Source organism: Salmo salar, chromosome ssa28 (genome assembly GCF_905237065.1).
Source record: "Salmo salar chromosome ssa28, Ssal_v3.1, whole genome shotgun sequence".
Classification (NCBI taxonomy): domain Eukaryota; kingdom Metazoa; phylum Chordata; class Actinopteri; order Salmoniformes; family Salmonidae; genus Salmo; species Salmo salar.
The window spans coordinates 36,221,872-36,244,158 of record NC_059469.1 but is presented as its reverse complement, the minus strand read 5'-3'; positions in this window follow the sequence as shown (position 1 = coordinate 36,244,158).

Here is a 22,287-nt window from a genome sequence, read left to right as displayed (position 1 = left end):
GATGCTTGGCATTCAGGCCAAAGAGTTTGATCTTGGTTTCATCAGACCAGAGAATCTGGTTTCCCTCATTATGGGGTATTGTGATGTCATTATGGGGTATTGTGATGTCATTATGGGGTATTGTGTATAGATTGATGAGGAAAAGCTTTTTTTAAATCAATTTCAGAATAAGGCTGTAACATAACAAATGTGGAAAAAGTCAAGGGGTCTGAATACTTTCCGAATGCACTGTAGATTTTTTGGTAATGTTCAAGCCACTCAAATACTACATGAATAAACTATTGACATGGTAAAATGTATAGAATTGCAGGAAATGAGCTTTAAACCTGAGACATTTTCTCTCCGCCAACTCTAGAGAGGTGTCAACAGTGCTTCTGCCCATAGAAAAGACACCATCTGCTATTATTCTCCTTGTCATCAATCAATCAACCAATCAGATGAATCCTCTCCAATATTATCTTATCTCCTGGTCAATCAACCATTCAGAGTCAAGCTCCTAAAGTGTTTTTAAGCAATCAATCAACTACCCTTCCCGCCTATCAACAAATTAAAACAATGGCGCTATCTCTCTAATCAAATCATTAATTAGCCAATTAGCCACAGAGTCAATAGGCTACCATGGAAACGGCTGACTCGGTCCTCTCTGTCTTTCTGACCGATCGACCGTGTTGTCAATAGAAATGATTCCGTGTTAATGAAATTATTTACTCTTGATATTCTATTGCATACATTTGTACTGGCAGGGTTGTGTCTGTCCGTCTATCAGTATGCAGATAAGATATAATGACATAGACCTGTGCGTCATGTACAGAAAATAATATAACACTTATTCCACTTTGAGAGTCTGCTGTCTAGTGTGTCTGCTTAGCGCATATATGTACCCACAATTTTGACATTGCTAGTCAAAATCTCTGAACTGAATCACACAAGAGTGTATAAAAGTAATGGACAGTCTCTTTCCTAGCTAACTCTACTCTTCCTCTCCTTCTTCTTCTTCCTCCTCCTTTTCTTCTTCATCTTCCTCTGGGGCTGTGTAATGTGTAATACATGTGCTCTTCCTCCTCCTCCTCCTCTTCCTCCTCCTCCTCCTTGTCCTCTTTGGCTGTGTAATGTGTAATACATGTGCTCTTCCTCCTCCTCCTCCTCCTCCTTTTCCTCTGGGGCTGTGTAATGTGTAATATATGTGCTCTTCCTCCTCCTCCCCCTCCTCCTTTTCCTCTGTGGCTGTGTAATGTGTAATATATGTGCTCTTCCTCCTCCTCCTCCTCCTCTTCCTCCTCTTCCTCCTCCTCCTCCTTGTCCTCTTTGGCTGTGTAATGTGCAATATATGTGGGCGTGTAAAGGTTGAGAGACAGCTGCGTCTCATCCTTTCAGCTCCCTGTTCTCTCCAGCCCTCCCTTGTCCTGGTAAAAGAGGATCAAAGACATGATGCATACCGTGACCCTGCTGCCTCCTTCCTCCTGCCTGCGGTGTGTGTGTGTGTGTGTGTGTGTGTGTGTGTGTGTGTGTGTGTGTGTGTGTGTGTGTGTGTGTGTGTGTGTGTGTGTGTGTGTGTGTGTGTGTGTGTGTGTGTGTGTGTGTGTGTGTGTGTGTGTGTGTGTGTGTGTGTGCCTGACCGTGTCCTTCCTCCTGCCTGCATTGTGTCTGTTTCTTCGAGGGTAAAATGGAGGGAAATGCTCAGCTGTGTCTGTGGGTAGCAGGGCTTGACATGGGGCCCTGGGTGTGTGAGGCTTGATATTGGGGAACATCGTCACCTTCCAAACCTTCATAATGAAACTCCGTCGTTCCTCACCTGGTCTGACCAGTCTTAGTCATGGACCATAGGTTAGGTTAGGTAGTCATGGACCGTGGGTTAGGTTAGGTAGTCATGGACCGTGGGTTGGGTTAGGTAGTCATGGACCGTGGGTTGGGTTAGGTAGTCATGGACCGTGGGTTGGGTTAGGTAGTCATGGACCGTGGGTTAGGTTAGGTAGTCATGGACCGTGGGTTGGGTTAGGTAGTCATGGACCGTGGGTTGGGTTAGGTAGTCATGGACCGTGGGTTGGGTTAGGTAGTCATGGACCGTGGGTTAGGTTAGGTAGTCATGGACCGTGGGTTGGGTTAGGTAGTCATGGACCGTGGGTTGGGTTAGGTAGTCATGGACCGTGGGTTGGGTTAGGTAGTCATGGACCGTGGGTTGGGTTAGGTAGTCATGGACCGTGGGTTAGGTTAGGTAGTCATGGACCGTGGGTTAGGTTAGGTAGTCATGGACCGTGGGTTAGGTTAGGTAGTCATGGACCGTGGGTTAGGTTAGGTAGTCATGGACCGTGGGTTAGGTTAGGTAGTCATGGACCGTGGGTTGGGTTAGGTAGTCATGGACCGTGGGTTAGGTTAGGTAGTCATGGACCGTGGGTTAGGTTGGCTGTTGTGGTGAAGAGGGGGGGGTGGGTTAGGTTAGGTAGTCATGGACCGTGGGTTGGGTTAGGTAGTCATGGACCGTGGGTTAGGTTAGGTAGTCATGGACCGTGGGTTAGGTTGGCTGTTGTGGTGAAGAGGGGGGGGGTGGGTTAGGTTGGCTGTTGTGGTTGGGTAGTCATGGACCGTGGGTTAGGTTGGGTAGTCATGGACCGTGGGTTAGGTTGGCTGTTGTGGTGAAGAGGGGGGGGGTTAGGTTGGCTGTTGTGGTGAAGAGGGGGGTGGGTTAGGTTAGGTAGTCATGGACCGTGGGTTAGGTTAGGTAGTCATGGACCGTGGGTTGGGTTGGCTGTTGTGGTGAAGGGGGGGGTGGGTTAGGTTGGCTGTTGTGGTTGGGTAGTCATGGACCGTGGGTTAGGTTGGGTAGTCATGGACCGTGGGTTAGGTTGGCTGTTGTGGTGAAGAGGGGGGGGTTAGGTTGGCTGTTGTGGTGAAGAGGGGGGGTAAATTTACTTACTTCCCAACAATGCAGAGAGAAACAAATTAGAAATATTATCAAAATAATAACGCAAGGAATAAATACACAATGAGTAATGACAACTCCATTGTGTCCGACAACTCCATTGTGTCCTCCTCCCAGAGTGCTAAGAGCCTCGGCGTGACCCTGGACAACACCCTGTCGTTCTCCGCTAACATCAAGGCGGTGACCCGATCCTGTAGGTTCATGCTCTACAACATTCGCAGAGTACGACCCTGCCTCACACAGAAAGCGGCGCAGGTCCTAATCCAGGCACTTGTCATCTCCCGTCTGGATTACTGCAACTCGCTGTTGGCGGGGCTCCCTGCCTGCGCCATTAAACCCCTACAACTCATCCAGAACGCCGCAGCCCGTCTGGTGTTCAACCTTCCCAAGTTCTCTCACGTCACCCCGCTCCTCCGCTCTCTCCACTGGCTTCCAGTTGAAGCTCGCATCCGCTACAAGACCATGGTGCTTGCCTACGGAGCTGTGAGGGGAACGGCACCTCCGTACCTTCAGGCTCTGATCAGTCCCTACACCCAAAGAAGGGCACTGCATTCATCCACCTCTGGCCTGCTGGCCCCCCTACCTCTGAGGAAGCACAGTTCCCGCTCAGCCAAGTCAAAACTGTTCGCTGCTCTGGCACCCCAATGGTGGAACAAGCTCCCTCACGACGCCAGGACAGCGGAGTCAATCACCACCTTCCGGAGACACCTGAAACCCCACCTCTTTAAGGAATACCTAGGATAGGATAAAGTAATCCTTCTAACCCCCCCCTTAAAAGATTTAGATGCACTATTGTAAAGTGGTTGTTCCGCTGGATATCATAAGGTGAATGCACCAATTTCTAAGTCGCTCTGGATAAGAGCGTCTGCTAAATGACGTAAATGTAAATGTAAATGTAATGCAGTGGTGTAAAGTACTTAAGTAAAAATACTTTAAAATACCACTTAAGTAGTTTTTTGGGGGGGTATCTGTACTTTACTTTACTATTCATATGTTTGACTACTTTTACTTCACTACATTCCTAAAGAAAATGATGTACTTTTTACTCCATACATTTTCCCTGACTCCCAAAAGTGTTAGTTATATTTTGAAGGCTTAGCAGGACAGTAAATTGGTCTAATTCACAAAATTATCAAGAGAATATCTCTGGTCATCCCTACTGCCTCTGATCTGACAGACTCGCTAAACACTGAGTGTTGGAGTGCACCCCTGGCTCTCTGTAAATTAAAATAACTAGAAAATGTGGCCGTCTGGTTTGCTTAATATAAGGAATTTGAAATGATTTATACTTTTACTTTTGATACTTAATAAGTATATTTTAGCAATTACATTAACTTTTGATACATAAGTACATTTTAAAACCAAATATTTTTAGACTTTTCCTCAAGTAGTATTTCACTGGGTGACTTTCATTTTTTCTTGAGTCATTTTCTATCGTTTGAGAATTGGGTACTTTTTCCACCACTGGAGTAATGATAACTTGGCTATATAAACAGGGTACCAGTACCGAGTTAATGTGCATGGGTACGAGGTTATTGAGGTAGATACTTTTGTATATATAGTATATGTGGACACCCCTTCAAATTAGTGGATTCGGCTATTTCACCCACACCCGTTGCTGACAGGTGTATAAAATTGACCACACAGCCATGCATTCTCCATAGACAAACATTGGCATTAGAAAGGCCTTACTGAAGAGCTCAGTGACTTTCAACATGGCACCGTCATAGGATGTCACCTTTCCAACAAGTCAGTTCTTCAAATTTTTGCCTTGCTGGAGCTGCCCCCCGGGTCAGCTGTAAGTGCTGTTATTGTGAGGTGGAAACGTCTAGAAGCAACAACGGCTCAGCCGCGAAGTGGTAGGCCACACAAGCTCATAGAACGGGACCGGCGAGAGCTGAAGCGCTTAGCACGTAAGAATTGTCTGTCGTCAGTTGCAACACTCACTGCCGTTTTGTACCTTGTGACAATGCCCTGGATTACTGATCTCTTCCTGCCCTTGACCCTGAGCCTGCCTTCTGCTCTGTACCTTTCAGACTCTGCTATGATTACTAACCTCTTCCTGCCCTGACCCTGAGCCTGCCTTCTGCTCTGTACCTTGTGACAATGCCCTGGATTACTGACCTCTTCCTGCCCTTGACCCTGAGCCTGCCTTCTGCTCTGTACCTTTCAGACTCTGCTATGATTACTAACCTCTGCCTGCCCTTGACCTGTCGTTTGCCTGCCCACTGTTTTTGTAATACATTTTTCTTACTTCAAACTGTCTGCATCTGGGTCTGAGCCGTGATCCTCCTCAGAGTTATCAGCCTCCAAAACATCCACATTGTATTGTTTTTCCTCTGGAATAGTGTTCAATATGCATAGTGGGTTGACTGGTACAATAAATGTGGCTCAATTCACAGTGGTTTCAGAGTCCCGCAACAAGAGCTATGACGCTAATGTTCTCTGGGTGTCACTGAGTAGACTGATACCCCATGTCATTGATCCACAATCCATAGGTATGGCTGTACAGTTAAATAAGTATGTAATTCTAAAGTCTAATATAGCCACAGTGTGATTTCAACAGATTTTTGACAAATTAACAAATTATTTGTCTTTTGTTTGAATTTCTATAAGAACATTCCAACCTCGTTTAGTATGATCTATTCCATCATGATTCCACTATTGTGACTAACATTTAATCAAATAAGAATTGTCTTATTAATTAGGGGTATTTTAGATGATGACACCTAGCTATATAGTTAGCTAGCTAACGATAGCTACTGAAACAGATGATGTTGTTTTTGCTGTTTGTCACGCCCTGACCTGAGAGAGCCATTTTTCTCTGTTTAGTTAGGTCAGGGTGTGATATGGGGGTTGGCATTCTATGTATTTTATTTATATGTTTTGGCCGGGTATGGTTTCCAATCAGAGGCAGCTGTCTATCGTCGTCTCTGATTGGGAACCATACTTAGGCAGCCTTTTCCCACCTGTTTTGTGGGTAGTTTTTTTGTTGTTTTGTTATTCATTGACCTGACAGAACTGTTGGCTTTTGTTTTGTGTCTTTTGTTCTAGTGTTTCATTGTTTAATAATAAATCATCATGAACACGTACCGCGCTGCGCTTTGGTCCCTTCTCTACGACAGCAGTAACACTGTTTTTTGTTGGGGAAGAAAATTGTTTGCGTCCATCAGCTACCTAGCTAGTTCTTTATGACCAGCACTGTCCAGAGCTTGGGGAAGTGTGTCTGGGCTCGTGCGACAGCAGCAGCTGCGCAAGACAAAACGTTACTAGCGTCATAGCATACGTATCGGTGAATCGTTGTGACATATTAAATACCAGTGATAGTGTAATCAATGTGTAATAACTACGTAAAAAAAAAATGAATGAACGTGTTAAATTATTATGTGACGTCATATTCAGGTCCTAATTGGTCAACAAGCTTATTTTATGCATCTAATAGTGTTATTTGACACGTCAAATACAGACAGACAGACAGACAGACAGACAGACAGACAGACAGACAGACAGACCCAGACACACCCACAGACAGACCCAGACACACCCACAGACAGACCTAGACACACCCACAGACAGGCAGCCACACCCACAGACAGACCCAGACACACCCACAGACAGACAGGCAGACACACCCACAGACAGACAGGCAGACACACCCACAGACAGACCCAGACACACCCACAGACAGACCCAGACACACCCACAGACAGACCCAGACACACCCACAGACAGACAGACAGGCAGACACACCCACAGACAGACCCAGACACACCCACAGACAGACCCAGACACACCCACAGACAGACCCAGACACACCCACAGACAGACACAGACACACCCACAGACAGACAGACAGACACACCCACAGACAGACAGACAGACACACCCACAGACAGACAGGCAGACACACCCACAGACAGACAGGCAGACACACCCACAGACAGACAGACCCAGACACACACACAGACCCAGACACACCCAGGCAGACACACCCAGGCAGACACACCCAGGCAGACAGACAGGCAGACACAGACAGGCAGACACACCCAGGCAGACAGACAGGCAGACACAGACAGGCAGACACACCCAGACAGACAGGCAGACAGGCAGACAGGCAGACAGACCCACAGACAGACCCACAGGCAGACAGACACAGACAGACACAGGCAGACACAGACAGACACAGGCAGACAGGCAGACAGGCAGACACAGGCAGACAGACAGACACAGGCAGACAGACACAGGCAGACAGGCAGACAGGCAGACACAGGCAGACAGACAGACAGGCAGACACAGGCAGACAGACAGACACAGACAGACACAGACAGACACAGGCAGACACAGGCAGACAGGCAGACAGACACAGGCAGACAGGCAGACAGGCAGACAGGCAGACAGGCAGACAGGCAGACAGGCAGGCAGGCAGACAGGCAGACGCAGGCAGACAGACAGACGCAGGCAGACAGACAGACGCAGGCAGGCACAGACAGACACACCCACAGACAGACACAGACACACCCACAGACAGACACACACACCCACAGGCAGACAGACACACCCACAGGCAGACAGACACACCCACAGGCAGACAGACACACCCACAGGCAGACACACACACACGCAGGCAGACAGACAGACACACGCAGGCAGACAGACAGACACACACACTCTGTTTTAGTTGCGGGCCGGGGGTGAGGCAGCATGGAGGAGAGCAGGAGTAGATCCTGTTTCATTAACCAGGGAGAATGGACACATTTCAGGCCTCTGGTGGAGCGCATACGTAGAGGGACGTGGAGCGATGTGGCGGGACGTGGAGGGACATGGCGCGACGTGTCGGGACGTGGCGGGACGTGGAGCGACGTGGCGGGACGTGGAGCGATGTGGCGGGACGTAGAGCGACGTGGAGGGACGTGGAGGGACGTGGCGGCATGGAGGGACGTGTCGGGACGTGTCGGGACGTGTTGGGACGTGGAGCGACATGGCGGGACGTAGAGCGACGTGGCGGGACGTAGAGCGACGTGGCGGGACGTAGAGCGACGTGGCGGGACGTGTCGGGACGTGGAGCGACATGGCGGGACGTAGAGCGACGTGGCGGGACGTGTCGGGACGTGGAGCGACATGGCGGGACGTAAGCGACGTGTCGGGACGTGGCGGCGTGGAGGGACGTGTCGGGACGTGGAGCGACGTGGCGGGACATGGCGGGACGTAGAGCGACGTGGCGGGACGTGTCGGGACGTGGAGCGACATGGCGGGACGTAGAGCGACGTGGAGGGACGTGGCGGGACGTAGAGCAACATGGAGGGACGTGGCGGGACGTAGAGCAACGTGGCGGGACGTAGAGCGACCTGGAGGGACGTGGCGGGACGTAGAGCGACCTGGAGGGACGTGGCGGGACGTGGAGCGACGTGGCGGGACATGGAGGGACTTGGAGCGACGTGGCGGGACGTGGAGGGACTTGGAGCGACGTGGCGGGACGTGGAGGGACGTTAAGCGACGTGGCGGGACGTGGCGGGACGTGGCGCGGCGGGACGTGGCGGGACGTGGAGCGACGTGGCGGGACGTGGAGGGACTTGGAGCGACGTGGCGGGACGTGGAGGGACGTGGAGCGACGTGGCGGGACGTGGAGCGACGTGGCGGGACGTGGAGCGACGTGGCGGGACGTGGAGGGACGTGGAGGGACGTGGAGGGACGTGGAGCGACGTGGAGCGACGTGGCGGGACGTGGAGTGGCGGGACGTGGAGGGACGTGGCGGGACGTGGAGCGACGTGGAGCGACGTGGCGGGACGTGGCGGGACGTGGAGCGACGTGGCGGGACGTGGAGGGACGTGACGGGACGTGGAGCGACGTGACGGGACGTGGAGCGACGTGGCGGGACGTGGAGGGACGTGACGGGACGTGGAGCGACGTGGCGGGACGTGGAGCGACGTGGCGGGACGTGGAGCGACGTGGAGGGACGTGGCGGGACGTGGAGCGACGTGGCGGGACGTGGAGGGACGTGGCGGGATGTGGCGGGACGTGGAGGAACGTGGAGGGGATACTACTTATTCTTTGGTAGATGGTGTTCAGTCTTTAACCCCTGTGGGACTAAGCTCAATGTCTGCTTGTCTGTCTGTCCAGATGGGGTCTGGTGACCACACATTATATACCCTCCTTGTCCTCCTTGTTAATGTTTTAATATTATAAGCGAAAGTGAAATAATGCACGTTGAAAATGTGTCTATATATTTATATTTATATATATATGTGAAGAAACTAACAAACTAGAACCACACAATATTTATACTATACTACTTATACTACTATTATAAACAAAAAAAGCACAGGAAAAAAATAAACAGGAAGAAGTTCGCCTTGACCTTTTGTTACCAGGAAAAACACGCCCATCCCCCTTAACCCCGCCTCCGAAAGAGTACCAAAACTTGTCTTGAAGGATGATGGGAAAACGTGTCGTAACAAATAGAGAAAAAAATACAGTGAAAAATAAGTTGTTTGACCAACAGAAACTTGAAGATTGAATGCAAATATCAACTGAATGCATTTTTAAAATGTTTTTCAATATGTTTGAAAGTGAATTTTTTTTTTCTTCATATATTTCAATATATAGTACCAGTCAAAGATTCGGACACACCTACACAATGACAGAATGCCAAGAGTGTGCAAAGCTGTCATCAAGGCAAAGGTTGGCTACTTTGAATAATCTCAAATATAAAATGTATGTGTTTGTTTAACACTTTTTTGGTTACTACATGATTCCATATGTGTTATTTCATAGTTTGTATGTCTTCACTATTATTCTACAATGTAGAAAATAGTAACAAATAAAGAAAAAGCCTAGAACGAGTAGGTGTGTCCAAACTTTTGACTGGTACTGAATGTATATATCATAACTTTTTTTATTTATTTTTTGGTAGTTTTTACTCAAATTGGTTCATTTAAGATAACACTGACATGTTGCAATGGAGAAAACGGGAAAGGAACCCACTATTGAACGAACAAGTCAGAAGGACTGTTATGTATTATATTAGAGTGTGTGGATGTGACTGTTGATGAGGTAACATACACAGCTTCAGAGTGCCCTCTCTTTGACTGTTTGTTTTGGGGATAGAGGAGAAGGAACCCATTTAATTAAAATGGTGTTAATGCCTTGTCACTCACAGAAACAGTTTTAGTGAGAGGTGGGGGAGGTGGGGGAGGGGAAGGGGGGGGGGGTGACAAAAAGGAAGAGAAAAAAGCAGGAGGGAAATGATGCAGGAAGTTGTCTATGACCAGGTTTAGGGTTAAAGTTCTGTTCGAGCAGCAGATTAGAAGCCGAGAATGTCACCTAACCCTTTTCTTTTATGATCAACAGATCAGAGACATCCTTTCTGACTGGGATAATCTTAAAATGGGATTGTTTATCTGAGTGAAAATCTCTTTTGTAAGACAGACCTGTACTGTGAGATCCAAATGGGGAACACATTTTAGAATCCTTGTGAAATACTTGTAGTAGCCCTCTGGGTAGGAAAATAACCTTTTTTGAACTTGAAGTAAAAAAAAATAAAAAAAATGTTTTTATCTTGAAATGTTGCAAAAAAATTTGACATTGAGCTTCAATGGTTGAAAACTGTGAAATTATATTAATATCACATTGAAATGGATCAAAAGCCATTACATGTGATGCATAATATTGTCTAATCGTATATGCATTTGTAGGCTTATTTTGATATCAAAAACATATATTTTTGAAAGGATAAACTATTTTGTGGGTTTTCTATGTACGGAGAAAATTTTACTAACTTTTATTTATTTATAATCGGTTGTCCTTTCTGTCTTCATTTGGAAAGATAACCTTCTTTATCTTACTTCTGTACCATAAAATGAATGGTCATCAATGACAATGTTCAGACGTCATAAACCAGTGGTCACCAACCTTTTCTGAGTCAAGATGCATGCTGAGATCTACCGCTCAGATTGTTTTAAACGTTACTTAACCATCGTAAGCCTACGCAACATTAACCAATTAAAAACAGTTCTGTAGCAATGAGGTTAGTGCAGTAAGGCTATAGGCCCAATACATTATCATTGCATTTTGGCTATGCTTGAATTGCCCTGCCAATATTGTTCTACTCAGACCAGTTAGAAATTATATTTACAAAATGTAGGTATGTAATCACACTGGTAGTAGATCATTTGTTTTATTACTTGTGTCGCACAGCTGAGTGAGATTAATAATTCGCTTTTTTATTTTATTCTACTGGACTGATGGCCTGCATCTGATGGTCAGTCTGAGGGGAAAGAGGGAGCAACGGTGAGGCTGCCTCCTACCCGACTCACCATCCCGTCGCTCTCCCTCCCTGAGCTTAGAAAAGGGGACACAGTCTTCCAGCTGATGGCTGATGGCGCACTGCATTATTTCTGCCTCATGCACCAATTTCATGTCGTTAATCCAATGTCCAGATAAAGTAAAAAATGACTCGATACAGAAGAAAAAGCCCCTAATAATACAGAGTAATATGGAGACACATCGCTATAGGCTACTCACTGAATCAAATCAAATCAAATGTTATTTGTCAAATGCGCCGTATACAACAGGTATAGATAGACCTTACAGTGAAAATGCTGAATACAACAGGTGTAGTAGACCTTACAGTGAAAATGCTGAATACAACAGGTGTAGTAGACCTCACAGTGAAAATGCTGAATACAACAGGTGTGGTAGACCTCACAGTGAAATGCTGAATACAACAGGTGTAGTAGACCTTACAGTGAAATGCTGAATACAACAGGTGTAGTAGACCTCACAGTGAAATGCTGAATACAACAGGTGTGGTAGACCTCACAGTGAAATGCTGAATACAACAGGTGTAGTAGACCTTACAGTGAAATGCTGAATACAACAGGTGTAGTAGACCTCACAGTGAAATGCTGAATACAACAGGTGTAGTAGACCTTACAGTGAAAATGCTGAATACAACAGGTGTAGTAGACCTTACAGTGAAAATGCTGAATACAACAGGTGTAGTAGACCTTACAGTGAAATGCTGAATACAACAGGTGTAGTAGACCTTACAGTGAAAATGCTGAATACAACAGGTGTGGTAGACCTCACAGTGAAATGCTGAATACAACAGGTGTAGTAGACCTTACAGTGAAATGCTGAATACAACAGGTGTAGTAGACCTTACAGTGAAAATGCTGAATACAACAGGTGTAGTAGACCTTACAGTGAAATGCTGAATACAACAGGTGTAGTAGACCTCACAGTGAAATGCTGAATACAACAGGTGTAGACCTTACAGTGAAAATGCTGAATACAACAGGTGTAGTAGACCTTACAGTGAAAATGCTGAATACAACAGGTGTAGTAGACCTTACAGTAAAAATGCTTACTTACAAGCCCTTAACCAAAATAAGTTTTAAGAAAAAATGTGTCAAGTTAAAAAATAGATGAATAAAAAAAAAGAAAATAAAAGTAACAAATAATTAAAGACCAACAGTAAAATAACAAGTGAGGCTATATACAGGGTGTTACGGTACAGAGTCAATGTGGAGGCTATATACAGGGTGTTACGGTACAGAGTCAATGTGGAGGCTATATACAGGGTTTACGGTACAGAGTTAATGTGGAGGCTATATACAGGGGGGTACCGGTACAGAGTCAATGTGGAGGCTATATACAGGGTTATGGTACAGAGTTAATGTGAGGCATATACAGGGTACCGGTACAGAGTCAATGTGGAGGCTATATACAGGGGGTACCGGTACAGAGTCAATGTGGAGGCTATATACAGGGTGTTACGGTACAGAGTCAATGTGGAGACTATATACAGGGTGTTACGGTACAGAGTCAATGTGGAGGCTATATACAGGGGGTACCGGTACAGAGTTAATGTGGAGGCTATATACAGGGGGTATCGGTACAGAGTCAGTGTGGAGGCTATATACAGGGTGTTATGGTACAGAGTCAATGTGGAGGCTATATACAGGGTGTACCGGTACAGAGTCAATGTGGAGGCTATATACAGGGGGTACCGGAACAGAGTCAATGTGGAGGCTATATACAGGGGGTACCAGTACAGAGTCAATGTGGAGACTATATACAGGGGGTACCGGTACAGAGTTAATGTGCGGGGCACCGAATAGTCGAAGTAATGGAGGTAATATGTACATGTGGGTAGAGTGACTATGCATAGTAGATAATAAACAGAGAGTAGCAGCAGTGTAAAAGAGGGGTCTGGGTAGCCCTTTGATTAGCTGTTCAGGAGTCTAATGGCTTGAAAGGCTTATAAGTGTTGGACAACGTGTTGACAGTGCTGAATAAAAACTTACATGAACTTACTCATAAAAACAGCAGTATTTTGCTGTATTTGCTGTATTTTTCTCTCTAGTCATGGTTTTAAAAATGTTGAAATCTCACAGCATCATCTTTGCTGTATGTTCCACGTTTCTTTTTACAGTCTATGGCTCCAGGAAACTGTGCAGACACGGTGATCTGAGCTATCTGATTTGGCGGTAGGACTCTAGGTACACTTGATTTGCTCTCTGGGCCTGCTGGGTAGGCAGAGTTCTAACTTCAGACACATGAACTGGTTCAACATGAGAACACTTTGCCTTCGCGGCGCTAGAGCTGCTGAATCAAGCGCACCTGCCGCCAACAGCACAAAACAAAAAAAATAGGAACCAGGGACTGTAGAGACACCTCTTGCACTGAGATGCTGTGCCACTCTGGAGCGTGTGTGTGTGTGTGTGTGTGTGTGTGTGTGTGTGTGTGTGTGTGTGTGTGTGTGAGACATGATTTTCTAGTTTTCGGACCTGAACAGGATTCAATGTAACGTTGGGTCTCAGGGTTCAGATTGTAGAAGCCTACAGTATGACAGATTTCCAATGCCCCTGTGTTCACACAGTTCCACAGTGTAGTCAGTGTTGGAGAGGGAATCCTCCGTGCGTCGTGGCGTATTCATCAGACACGTTTAGGTTTATTCCTCTTGTCCAATACCACTACAGAACCAGATACAATGGCCCCAGATTGTCACAAATGAAAACGAAAAGTTGCCCAATCAGAGCAGCACCTCACCAATTGACTTATTTCTTTCTGTTTATTATATATATATATATATATGTGTAATAGAATTAGATCAATTAACACCGTGTGTGTGTTGGTGTTCAGCTGTGTCTGACAGATGGTGCAAATCTGTTCAACTTTCTACTGGGATTAAACGCCTTGTTTACTTTCACAGGTATGTCAAGTGGCACTGCATTATTCAGGAGACCAACGAGGAAGTGTGTGTGTGTGTGTGTGGTCTTATTCTCTAGTTAACCCATTTGTTCCCATATTTTTCCCAGACATTCCACTATGCAGATGTTATGCCGTTAGTAACCCTGACATGTAATCCGTTAGTAACCCTGACATGTAATCCGTTAGTAACCCTGACATGTAATCCTGACATGTAATCCGTTAGTTACCCTGACATGTAATCCGTTAGTAACCCTGACTTGTAATCCTGACATGTAATCCGTTAGTTACCCTGACATGTAATCCGTTAGTTACCCTGACATGTAATCCTGACATGTAATCCGTTAGTAACCCTGACATGTAATCCGTTAGTTACCCTGACATGTAATCCATTAGTTACCCTGACATGTAATCCGTTAGTTACCCTGACATGTAATCCGTTAGTTACCCTGACATGTAATCCGTTAGTTACCCTGACATGTAATCCGTTAGTTACCCTGACATGTAATCCGTTAGTAACCCTGACATGTAATCCGTTAGTAACCCTGACATGTAATCCGTTAGTAACCCTGACATGTAATCCGTTAGTAACCCTGACATGTAATCCGTTAGTTACCCTGACATGTAATCCGTTAGTAACCCTGACATGTAATCCGTTAGTAACCCTGACATGTAATCCGTTAGTTACCCTGACATGTAATCCGTTAGTAACCCTGACATGTAATCCGTTAGTTACCCTGACATGTAATCCGTTAGTAACCCTGACATGTAATCCGTATAGTAACCCTGACATGTAATCCGTTAGTTACCCTGACATGTAATCCGTTAGTAACCCTGACATGTAATCCGTTAGTTACCCTGACATGTAATCCGTTAGTAACCCTGACATGTAATCCGTTAGTAACCCTGACATGTAATCCGTTAGTAACCCTGACATGTAATCCGTTAGTTACCCTGACATGTAATCCGTTAGTAACCCTGACATGTAATCCGTTAGTTACCCTGACATGTAATCCGTTAGTAACCCTGACATGTAATCCGTTAGTTACCCTGACATGTAATCCGTTAGTAACCCTGACATGTAATCCGTTAGTTACCCTGACATGTAATCCGTTAGTTACCCTGACATGTAATCCGTTAGTAACCCTGACATGTAATCCATATAGTTTATTTTTTATTATTATTATTTTGAAAAATATGTTTAAAAATATATATATATTTTACTTCATCTCCAGTACTCATACAAACATCTTTGACTGTAATTGTTTTTAAACTATTGAATACAGACTTCTGGTGCCAAATTCCTTGTAGATTTACGCTTGTGGACTATTTTCAAAAATCACTTTAATAATGCATAATAAATGAGACACACACACACACACACACACACACACACACACACACACACACACACACACACACACACACACACACACACACACACACACACACACACACACACACACACACACACACACACACACACACACACACATACACACACACACACACACACACAGGCTAAATACCACCGCTGTAGCCTTGTGAAGGTGAAGGAAAATAGCCGTGTATTGACCAGTTTCTTCTGGGGGTTCTGGGAGGGATCAGTAGTAGGAGGAAGGACAGGATTAATGAGAGGAAGGTTTGAGGAGTACGGAAGGAGGGAAGGAGGGATTGGAGGGAAGTTTCGAGGAGGGAAGGAAAGGAGGGATTGGAGGGAAGGAGGGATTAGAGGGAAAGAGGGATTAGAGGGAAGGTGTGAGGAGGGAAGGAGGGATTAGAGGGAAGGTGTGAGGAGGGAAGAAAGGAAAGGAGGGATTGGAGTGAAGGTGTGAGGAGGGAAGGAGGGAAAGAGAGATTAGAGGGAGGGGGAAGGAGGGAAGGTGAGAGGAGAGGAATAAAAGGGACAGTGGCTCGTGGAAACAAAGGATGAGGAGATGGAGGTAGAGGAAGGTGGAGGAGAGGAGGGTGTTGAAGGAGGGTGTGAGGATGGATGGATGGATGGATGGAGAGTTTTACAGAGCCTGGGCTTAAAGAAAATAACCAGGCTAGAGGCTTTTCAAGGACGCTCCCTCCCTCCTACACAGCCTTCACACTGACTGACTGACTGACTGACTGACCGCTTCACTGCCTCTCTCTCTCGCTCTCTCTCTCGCTCTCTCTCTCGCTCTCTCTCTCGCTCTCTCTCGCTCTCTCCCTCTCTCTCAGCCAAGCCCCTGTCAGTCTGCTCAGCTCGATGGACAGCTGTGCTCTGCTTGTCTGCCTGCTGGGAAAGGGAGGAAAGAGATGAGAGAGACAGAGATAGAAGGATGAACAGAACAGGAGACAGAGGAACAGGGTCCCATTCAAATCTATTGTGTCTGTCTGTTTGATACAATGTATGTTAGAGACTCTACTGTTAGGGACCATACTGGTAGGGACCATACTGTTAGAGACCATACTGTTAGGGACCATACTGTTAGGGACCATACTGGTAGGGACCATACTGGTAGGGACCATACTGTTAGGGACCATACTGTTAGGGACCATACTGGTAGGGACCATACTGTTAGGGACCATACTGGTAGGGACCATACTGTTAGAGACCATACTGTTAGGGACCATACTGTTAGAGACCATACTGTTAGGGACCATACTGTTAGAGACCATACTGTTAGAGACCATACTGTTAGAGACCATACTGTTAGGGACCATACTGTTAGGGACCATACTGTTAGGGACCATACTGTTAGAGACCATACTGTTAGAGACCATACTGTTAGGGACCATACTGTTAGAGACCATACTGTTAGGGACCATACTGTTAGGGACCATACTGTTAGGGACCATACTGTTAGGGACCATACTGTTAGAGACCATACTGTTAGAGACCATACTGTTAGGGACCATACTGTTAGGGACCATACTGGTAGGGACCATACTGTTAGAGACCATACTGTTAGAGACCATACTGTTAGGGACCATACTGTTAGGGACCATACTGTTAGGGACCATACTGTTAGAGACCATACTGTTAGAGACCATACTGTTAGGGACCATACTGTTAGGGACCATACTGTTAGGGACCATACTGTTAGGGACCATACTGTTAGGGACCATACTGTTAGAGACCATACTGTTAGAGACCATACTGTTAGGGACCATACTGTTAGGGACCATACTGGTAGGGACCATACTGTTAGAGACCATACTGTTAGGGACCATACTGTTAGGGACCATACTGTTAGGGACCATACTGTTAGGGACCATACTGTTAGAGACCATACTGTTAGGGACCATACTGTTAGGGACCATACTGTTAGGGACCATACTGTTAGGGACCATACTGTTAGAGACCATACTGTTAGGGACCATACTGTTAGGGACCATACTGTTAGGGACCATACTGTTAGGGACCATACTGTGTGTTTGTGTCTGTGGACCTAAATCCATTAAGGTAGTATGGCCTCGAACATACATTATGTATAATGCTACACACACACACACACACACACACACACACACACACACACACACACACACACACACACACACACACACACACACACACACTATCACACATGTATATATTACCTCATCTACCTCGACAGTGCCCCCCAAAATTTACTCTGAACTGGTACCCCCTGTATATAGCCACTCACTCACTCACTCACTCACTCACTCACTCACTCACTCACTCACTCACTCACTCACTCACTCACTCACTCACTCACTCACTCACTCACTCACTCACTCACTCACTCACTCACTCACTCACTCACTCACTCAATCTCTCTCTATGGGAACAAAATTCCTTTTTTTTCAGACATATTCTTCTCCCCCTTAATCACTGTAATTGTCCCCAAAGGCACCATATTCCCTTTACAGTGCACTACTAGAAGAGTAGAAGAGTAGTGAATTAGGTGGCATCCTCAGTCCTTTTGATGCGCTGTAGAAAATAAAATCTGTGTTTTGTTTGGCTATTTACAAAAAGCTTAGAGTCTGACCTGCGTGCCAAAGAAAATTCCAGTTTTACTCTGACTGGGTGGGCAGTTAGTGTTGTCATGGTAGATTTATCCAATCACAGAGTCTGGTACTAAAGGATGCCAGTTCCCATGTCACCCAGAAAGAATTTGTTATTTGGCTATGGATTTCAAAAAATGGCAAATCTATAAATTCTCTATTTGTCATTGGAAGCAGCTTGTTGCAATTCTATTGCATTATATTTCTGGGGCATTTGTGGTTGTGTTGTTGGAGTGGACGAATAATGGTGGACTGTACGAATTACTCTGAATGAATTACTCTGTATGAATTAGACTGTATGAATTAGACTGTATGAATTAGACTGTATGAATTACTCTGTATGACTTACTCTGTATGAAATAGACTGTGAATTTATCTGTATGAATTACTCTGTATGACTTACTCTGTATGAAATAGACTGTGTGAATTTATCTGTATGAATTAGACTGTATGAATTACTCTGTATGAATTAGACTGTATGAATTACTATGTGTGAATTACTCTGTATGAATTAGACTGTGTGTGAATTAGACTGTATGAATTACTCTGTGAATTACTCTGTATGAATTAGACTGTATGAATTACTCTGTATGACTTACTCTGTATGAAATAGACTGTGTGAATTTATCTGTATGAATTAGACTGTATGAATTACTCTGTATGAATTAGACTGTATGAATTACTATGTGTGAATTACTCTGTATGAATTAGACTGTGTGTGAATTAGACTGTATGAATTACTCTGTGATTTACTCTGTATGAATTAGACTGTGTGTGAATTAGACTGTATGAATTACTCTGAATTTCTCTGTATGAATTAGACTCTGTGTGAATTTCTCTGTATGAATTAATCTGTAATTAATCTGTATGAATTAGACTGTGTGTGAATTACTCTGTGTGAATTACTCTGTATGAATTACTCTGTATGAATTAGTATGTGTGTGAATTAGACTGTTATGAATTACTCTGTATGAATTAGACTGTTATGAATTACTCTGTATGAATTACTCTGTATGAATTAGACTGTGTGTGAATTAGACTGTATGAATTACTCTGTGTGAATTTCTCTGTATGGATTAGACTGTGTGAATTTCTCTGTATGAATTAGACTCTGTGTGAATTACTCTGTATGAATTACTCTGTAATTAATCTGTAACCTTTTCAACGAAACTATTTTAGTGTTCTTTTCTATGTTGTTATGAGGAGCTCCCTCAGCTTCTCCCTTCCTCCCTCTCCTTCCATGAGGGAATAGAAGGCCTGTGCCATATATTCATTTGAAATACTAGCTAAATGTCTATGTTTCCATATCTCCTGTAATTCGGTAAGTCTCTATTCATGGGTCTTGGAAAAAGCAGTTAAATTGACTGTTATTTTACAGCGGAGGAACAAATCAGGGTCTTTTTATCAAATCAAGTTTTTATATGCTTTGTAAGACTGTGCTCTACTTTTCTCTCTCTTTTCTCTCTCTCTGCCTTTCTTCACTTTCTCTCTGTCTCTTTTCACTCTCTCTCTCTCTGTCTCTCTCCCTCTTTTTCTCTCTGCCTTTCTTCACTCTCTGTCTTCCTTTACTCTCTCTGTCTTCCTTCACTCTCTCTGTCTTTCTTCACTCTCTCTGTCTTTCTTTACTCTCTCTCTCTCTGTCTTTCGTCATTGTCTCTCTGTCTTGATTATCCCTCCCCCTCCCTCCCCTCTCTACCCCTCCCTCCCCTCTCTACCCCTCTCTACCCCTCCCTCCCCTCTCTACCCCTCCCTCCCCTCTCTACCCCTCCCTCCCTTCTCTACCCCTCCCTCCCCTCTCTACCCCTCCCTCCCTTCTCTACCCTTCCCACCCCTCTCTACCCCTCCCTCCCTTCTCTACCCCTCCCTCCCCTCTCTACCCCTCCCTCCCTTCTTTACCCCTCCCTCCCCTCTCTACCCCTCCCTCCCCTCTCTACCCCTCCCTCCCCTCTCTACCCCTCCCTCCCTTCTCTACCCCTCCCTCCCCTCTCTACCCCTCCCACCCCTCTCTACCCCTCCCTCCCTTCTCTACCCCTCCCTCCCCTCTCTACCCCTCCCTCCCCTCTCTACCCTTCCCACCCCTCTCTACCCCTCCCTCCCTTCTCTACCCCTCCCTCCCCTCTCTACCCCTCCCTCCCTTCTTTACCCCTCCCTCCCCTCTCTACCCCTCCCTCCCCTCTCTACCCCTCCCTCCCCTCTCTCCCCCTCCCTCCCCTCTCTACCCCTCCCTCCCTTCTTTACCCCTCCCTCCCTCTCTACCCCTCCCTCCCCTCTCTACCCCTCCCTCCCTTCTCTACCCCTCCCTCCCATTCTCTACCCCTCCCTCCCTTCTCTACCCCTCCCTCCCCTCTCTACCCCTCCCTCCCCTCTCTACCCCTCCCTCCCTTCTCTACCCCTCCCTCCCTTCTCTACCCCTCCCTCCCCTCTCTACCCCTCCCTCCCCTCTCTACCCCTCCCTCCCCTCTCTACCCCTCCCTCCCTTCTCTACCCCTCCCTCCCTTCTTTACCCCTCCCTCCCCTCTCTACCCCTCCCTCCCTCTCTACCCCTCCCTCCCCTCTCTACCCCTCCCTCCCCTCTCTACCCCTCCCTCCCCTCTCTACCCCTCCCTCCATTCTCTACCCCTCCCTCCCCTCTCTCCCTTCCCACCCCTCTCCCCTCCCTCCCCTCTCTACCCCTCCCTCCCTTCTCTACCCCTCCCTCCCTTCTCTACCCCTCCCTCCCCTCTCTACCCCTCCCTCCCCTCTCTACCCCTCCCTCCCCTCTCTACCCCTCCCTCCCTTCTCTACCCCTCCCTCCCTTCTTTACCCCTCCCTCCCCTCTCTACCCCTCCCTCCCCTCTCTACCCCTCCCTCCCCTCTCTACCCCTCCCTCCCCTCTCTACCCCTCCCTCCATTCTCTACCCCTCCCTCCCTTCTCTACCCCTCCCTCCCCTCTCTACCCCTCCCTCCCCTCTCTACCCCTCCCTCCCCTCTCTACCCCTCCCTCCCTTCTCTACCCCTCCCTCCCTTCTTTACCCCTCCCTCCCCTCTCTACCCCTCCCTCCCCTCTCTACCCCTCCCTCCCCTCTCTACCCCTCCCTCCCCTCTCTACCCCTCCCTCCATTCTCTACCCCTCCCTCCATTCTCTACCCCTCCCTCCCTTCTCTACCCCTCCCTCCCCTCTCTACCCCTCCCTCCCTTCTTTACCCCTCCCTCCCCTCTCTACCCCTCCCTCCCTTCCCCTCCCTCCCTTCTCTACCCCTCCCTCCATTCTCTACCCCTCCCTCCCCTCTCTACCCTTCCCACCCCTCTCTACCCCTCCCTCCCCTCTCTACCCCTCCCTCCATTCTCTACCCCTCCCTCCCTTCTCTACCCCTCCCTCCCCTCTCTACCCCTCCCTCCCCTCTCTACCCCTCCCTCCCCTCTCTACCCCTCCCTCCCTTCTCTACCCCTCCCTCCCTTCTTTACCCCTCCCTCCCTCTCTACCCCTCCCTCCCCTCTCTACCCCTCCCTCCCCTCTCTACCCCTCCCTCCCCTCTCTACCCCTCCCTCCATTCTCTACCCCTCCCTCCCTTCTCTACCCCTCCCTCCCCTCTCTACCCCTCCCTTCTCTACCCCTCCCTCCCTTCTTTACCCCTCCCTCCCCTCTCTACCCCTCCCTCCCTTCCCCTCCCTCCCTTCTCTACCCCTCCCTCCATTCTCTACCCCTCCCTCCCCTCTCTACCCTTCCCACCCCTCTCTACCCCTCCCTCCCCTCTCTACCCCTCCCTCCCTTCTCTACCCCTCCCTCCCCTCTCTACCCCTCCCTCCATTCTCTACCCCTCCCTCCCCTCTCTACCCCTCCCTCCCCTCTCTACCCCTCTCTCTCTCCCTCCATCAGTAAAAGGCTGAGGTGGATTCACTGTGTATTAACACAGATGAATACATTCTGCCGAAATTGCAGCCTCACTGTCAGACCTCCTCCATTCTTTAAATTTGCAATAAACATAAGATCATTTCTAGGCACTGCATGACGGCTCTCTTTCTTTCAACGGAGCATTTCTCCAAAGGATCTTCACAGGGAATTCTTATAAATGACTATGTATGAATTAGACATTGTGTGAATTAGACTGTTATGAATTACTCTGTATGAATTAGACTGTGTGAATTACTCTGTATGAATTAGACTGTGTGAGAATTAA